The sequence below is a fragment of the Lissotriton helveticus genome, chromosome 4_1 (assembly GCF_964261635.1).
Source record: "Lissotriton helveticus chromosome 4_1, aLisHel1.1, whole genome shotgun sequence".
Taxonomy (NCBI): Eukaryota; Metazoa; Chordata; class Amphibia; order Caudata; family Salamandridae; genus Lissotriton; species Lissotriton helveticus.
In genome coordinates, this window is record NC_136063.1 from 429,716,777 (window position 1) to 429,722,776 (window position 6,000).

Sequence of the window (6,000 nt, forward strand, 5' to 3'; positions counted from 1 at the left end):
GAACAAATTTTTATGGCTGGAATTGGAAATGCAAAAAAAAGTGCAGGCAAACAAATTTTTGAACAGTGCTCTAGAAGCAACCTGGTCTATGAATCTTTTGAATAAAAATATGCCTTTCTCATCATTTAAATTGGCACTAAATAGAGCAGCAAATTTCATTCATTATTAACAGACAAAGGCATCTTTTCTCATCGTTCTCATTCATGGATAGTGATTAACACCTATGAAACCCTTAAACCTGCGGCCTACTTAGACACTACGTTCTCGATCCACATTAAAAAACAACTAATGGCATTGCGTTTTGGCAAATTACCTACTATGGCCGACGAACCACATTTAAGGCACATTGAGTCAAAAGATTGCCAACTTTGTAGCTACAAAAAGGAAGACTTAATATATTTGATATGCCACTGCAAGAAGCTGCAATTAGAGCGTGTCAAATTTCTAAAGAAAGCCTTCCTGAATAGGGGAATAAGCACATGTAGAACCACCATTGTTAGAGGTCTGGATCCAACTGACCCTCAAATGAATTGTAGAATGATAACGTTTTTACAAGCTCATGAAAATTTTTTGAAAGCAGTAGCACCTTAATGAGATAATCTCAATTTGGGATGAAAGCGATAAAATGAGGAGGAGATGAAATAGGTGTGAGCACTGACTACTTGTGTTAAATTGAACAACTGTTATTCGTATTTCTCGACTTATGGCTAGGAGCAAGATGGGTGCTTTTTGTGAAATATGTAAATACTGACTCATGAATTGTCTTTTATAATTTTTATGCTGAGTTTACGAAATGAAGGGAAATTTTATGTAAATTGGTTATATTTTAAATTAATGATTGCAGAATACTGCTCTTCGTAAATTGTTACGGTTTTTATTAACTATACAATAAACAAATTTAGCATTAAAATTTTTTTTTTTTACCATTAGTGCAGCTTGAGACCTTCATGAGGATTGCCCTGTGACCATGTACACCAGAAGTTCATGTGTGTCTCAGCAACGCTGTATGTGCTTTTTGCAGCCTGAGACCTTCAGAAGACTTGCCCTGTGATCGTGGGCACCAGAAGTTCTGGTATGTCTCAGCGATGATGTGTGCGTGTTCTTTTTGGAGCCTGAGACCCTCGGAAGAATTGCCCTGTGATTGTGGGCACCAGAAGTTCAAGTGAGTCTCAGCAATGCTGTGTGCATGTGCTTCGTGCAGCCTGAGACCTTCGTGAGGATTGCCCTGTGACCGTGGGCACCCGAGGCTCAAGGGAGACTCAGCGACGCTGTGTGCATGTGCTTTGTGCAGCCTGAGACCTTCATGAGGATTGCCCTGTGACTGTGCACACCCAAGGCTCAAGGGAGTCTCCAGAACGCTGTGCGCGCTTGCCCTGTTGCAGTCTGGGATCTTCGTTATCATCATCGGCCCAGAATCAACCAAGTCGCATCACAGGCCCAAGTTGTGAGAGGCGGAGAGTAGAGCGAGGTCGCACCCCCCAGGTAACATGTGTCAGCGCCTGAGGGGGTTGCGGGCTCGGAGAGAGACGCTCTCGGCCTCTCCCCTTCTGGCAGCATGAGCCCCTGCCCCAGCTTGTGTCTCGGCCCGTACGTGCCAAGGAGTGGCAGTACTGGAGCCGAAGCGGGGAGCTGCACTGTGATTTACACCAGATCTGTGTTGGGGGCACATGGTGACGGAAACTGACCGTGAGTCATTCAGAGCGGAGTAGACCATCTGAAGCACCTTGATCGGTGCTGGAGTGTATTACACATTGCATTAACTCTGCATTACGAACTACCTGATTGTTGTATTACGCATTGCATTAGCTTGCAGAACAAATTACCTGATTGTTGTATTACGCATTGCATTATTTCTGCATAATGAACCGCCGGATTGTTGTATTACGCATTGCATTTGTTTGCAGAACGAACTATATGACTGTTGCATTACGCATTCCATTATTTATGCATAACGTTCTGCCTGATTGTTGTATTACGCATTGCATTAGTTTGCAGATCGAACTACCTGATTGTAGCATTATGTATTGCCTTATTTCTGTATAACGAACTGCCGGATGGTTGTATTACACATTGCGTTAGTTTGCATCACGAACTGCATTATTCTTACAAAAGTGTAAAGTGCCTGATTCTAGCATTATGAACTACATTGCCGTGCATTAGGACTGTATAGGATCACCTAGAAGTGCTCATTAATACAGCCAGAACTTACAAGAGCTGGCTGACCTAATAACTGGCCAGGAGGTATATTACAAATATGCATATGTTGGATTTTTATCGTGTGGTCTCATCGTATATCTTTTTATATAAACTTATACTTGTTTTTATATAAAACTCGTTTGGAGTCCTTTTGTGGTGTCACCATTGGGTCACTGGGAGCGTGGTTGCAAATACTTCACACATTTGCCTTGAAGATAAGCCTGGCTGCTCATGCCAAGCTACCAAGGGGGTGAGCAGGGGTTATCTGAGAAGGTGTCCTTCCTTTCCCTGACGTGGAAGCGAGGGTCTCTACTTGGCCTAAGGTACCTACCTCAGCCAACTGGGGAATTCTGGTTCTAACATGCCGGATCAGGGTTGTCATGTTCGATGGTTGCCAAGAACTATTTTTTCCTTGATAAGAGATAACTATAGTGGCACTGTGAGCTAGATGATACATAAGGCCAACATACCCGGTGGGGGTGTATAGAATCAGTCTGACACCAATCCTACAGTGTATGCTGTCCGAACGTGCAGATCCTGTATATGTCCTATAGGAACTACATGACACAATAAGTGCTCGAACCTCCATTTTTAAGGAGCTATTGGGGTCAAGTACAAAGAGGTCTTCCGCCCTGTAGAAAGTGAGTGAGTGTCAGTGCTGGTTAAAGGTTTTATTTGTACTTTTAGTCCTCTCTTCTAAGCCAACGTTATGAACTACGAGAAGAAACTGTTGTTTACCTGCAAGTCTGCTTTGTGATTTCAAATCTATGGGAAGCACTTTGATACCCAGGTGTCTTGTCCCTGGTATATAAAGCTGCAAAAATATGTCAATGAATTATCTGTGACACAGTTCATGGGTGGTTGTACCCTATTTGAATAGGCAGTGTGGCAAATCCCATTTAGAATGGGTTTGGCTGGGTGTTCCAAGTTCAAAATCCACTTCCTATTTCTTTCTCTTTGATTATGCCGTAGCACTACGCTTTCTGTTCAAGTAATCACGTCTCCTCCTCCTACTGCATCAAATCTAGGGTCATCCATCTATCAAGGAGCTTTTTGGAGGGGTCCCACACACTGGGCGTGAAGTTAGTGACCAGAGTTGGTCCCTTTAAGAACAATACCATGCATTGCGGGGAAAGTTAGCACTTAGAGGGGCATCTTTGAATGTGTAACATTCTGTTCAGAATATTCCCAGGAAGATTAACTTACATTTAGATGGAGTCAGTCAGAGTATCTCTAGGCAGAGAAATGTAGTTTAGCATGGGTGTCTAAACATCTCTGCTAAAACTATTTCAGGACCAGAATTTCCTGAAAATTAATTTACTTTTATAAACATATCTTTGCAGGCTGACTTTAAAGGTAGTGAAGTGGATTACAGTGGCCTGCCCTTTATAAGCATTGAAATTCTTTGTCTGTCCCTGAGTACTTTAAAACAAATGCTAAGGGTGTGTTCGTGCAAGCTAGCCTGGCGTACTGGGCCATGCTTCTATTACTTGTGCAGAAGTACTGAGGAGAAAACTTCATCCATTTACCCAGGATAAATGGATGGCAGATGCAAATAAGGCATCCTGGGCTCCAATATGAGGGTATAGGAAGGTAAAAAGCGTAAAAAGTGTGCATTTCGGAGGCCTGCTCGGTAACCTTTTCTGTGATATATTCTCGACAACATTGTTGCCTATAGTATCATTACAATTATAGTTGTGTGCGGAGGTCACCGGAGGGAGAGCATACTGTTTATTTTAGACTGCCTTTGAAAAAGGACCAGGTATTGTGCCCATGTCGCCATGTTTTTTTCAGTGACCAAAGTGGGCTTTATATATCGCTTCCAGACGAAGGGTTAGTGTCAAGAATGAATATAGTGATGCTGACATGCTGGGCAGTATCGTTGCGATCCAGTTTCACCCAAGTGCCCCCTTCCCACCACCCACATTGTACTCTTAGCCATATATCTGTGTAGCTTTCAACCAAGGCAGGTGGGAACATTCGATTGTCAGGTGGTGGCTAGCCATACCCCTAGGGTTCTGCCATTTCTAAAAGTGACAGAATAGAGACTTCTGGGTAGAAAATGTGCTACCCTCCACAGGAAGTGGTCACCTAAGGGGCGGATTAGCCGCTGGGGCTAGTAGCCCATTGGCTACTAGCAACCCCATCCCTAATGCCCCTAAAAGGGGCTCCTTCGGCACCAGAACCTCTGATTTGATCGACTTGTAGCCAAGGACAAAGAAGAGACCTGAGTCTGTGACTTCAGGACCTCCACAAAGCAAAGGTGCAATCCTGAAGTGCCTGTAAATCAGCCAACCATTGAACCCTCTCAGAATTATTACTAGGCAAACACCTTTGTCTTTCTTTACTACACAAAGATATTTCTAAAAATTCCTCTAGGATGGAGAAAGCCTTTTTTATATGAACCTTTGCTCTCTAGATAGAGCTTGAACCTCCAGATCTGTAATACTTCATACCTTATCGAGAAAGTAAGTGGATGAGGTCTTGTCTATTATCTCGGGGTTCCCCAAAACTCGATCTTGAACCCTTGAAATTTTTGTCAGACCTATGCATCCAAGGAAATATGCTCCCATTTGCTCAGGTACCCTACCATCCTGCCCCCTAGTTTTCCTAAGGAAGAAGAACACTGTATCTATGCCTGGCTTCTCTGCCACCCCCTCTGACTATGCATCCTCTCTTAATTTTGTTTCTGATGGGAAACAGCCGCACCACGCTGCACGTCTGGTAGACTCCCCTTGCCGGCTGGATGACAGGATGCAGAGCGGTTAGTGACCACGGCCGGAGGCTTCTGACCTGCAATCAATGTTCCCTCTAATTTTTTTCCTCTGTGTGGGGCAGTGGAGGGTCTCCACTGCCCCACACAGACCACAACCATGGCTATGTGCGCCAGGAACCAAGCCGCGCGTGTCTGCGGCGCCAAATGGCACTCAAAACGTTTACCTTAAAAAGTGAAAAGATGCTGCATTTTCACACATACAGCGCCACAATAAGGGTCTTAAGGGCAGTTTGCAAATTTATTGTATTGCCTGTATTTTCATTGTTGTGTCTGTGACTGCTGTTGTCTGTCTTCCCCGCTGCCTGTACGTGGTCCGTGCCCCTTTTTCTTCCCTCTGTTCCCCTCGCTGTTCCCGTACTCACTCTGCCCGGTCTTTCCTTCTGTACCCCTCGCTGCCCGTGTCTCTGCCTAGTTTTCCGTTCTGTTCCCCTTGCTGCCCTCGTGCCTCTCTGCCCGTTCTGCCTTCTGTTCTTAGCTGCCTCTATATTTCTGTATTCTGCCTCTGTGCCATTAGTTTTTATGCCCGTCTGCCCTCTGTGCCACTCATTTTTGTGCCCCTTTTGCCTTCTGTTCCACTCGTGTTTCCCTCATTTTTTGTGCTTTTCTGCCCTCTGTTCCACTCGTTTTTCCCTCGTTTTTTGTGCCCTTCTGCCCTCTGTTCCACTTGTTTTTTGTGTCTTTCTGCCCTCTGTTCCACTAGTTTTTTGTGCGTTTCTGTCCTGTGTTCCACTTGTTTTTCCCTCGTTTTTTGTGCCCTTCTGCCCTCTGTTCCACTTGTTTTTTGTGCCTTTCTGCCCTCTGTTCCACTCGTTTTTTGTGCCTTTCTGCCCTCTGTGCCACTTCATTTTCCCCTCGTTTCTTGTGCCCTTCTGCCCTCTGTTCCCCTCGTATTTTGTGCCTTTCTGCCCTCTGTTCCACTTAGTTTTCCCCTAATTTTTTGTGCGCTTCTGCCCTCTGTTCCACTTGTTTGTCCCTCATTTTTTGTGCCCTTCTGCGCTCTGTTCCACTTGTTTTTTGTGTCTTTCTGC

General features: G+C 44.6%; 1 long non-coding RNA gene across 1 annotated transcript in view; it reads left to right on the plus strand.

Annotated features, from left to right (window-relative positions):
- The window catches only part of LOC144827177 (uncharacterized), a 44,842-nt gene extending 43,276 nt beyond the window's left edge, over window positions 1-1,566 (plus strand). Inside the window, exon 3 of the long non-coding RNA XR_013610060.1 lies at window positions 931-1,566. This is a non-coding gene — a long non-coding RNA (uncharacterized LOC144827177). The remainder of the gene's footprint in view (window positions 1-930) is intronic.
- Window positions 1,567-6,000: the final 4,434 nt, after the last annotated feature.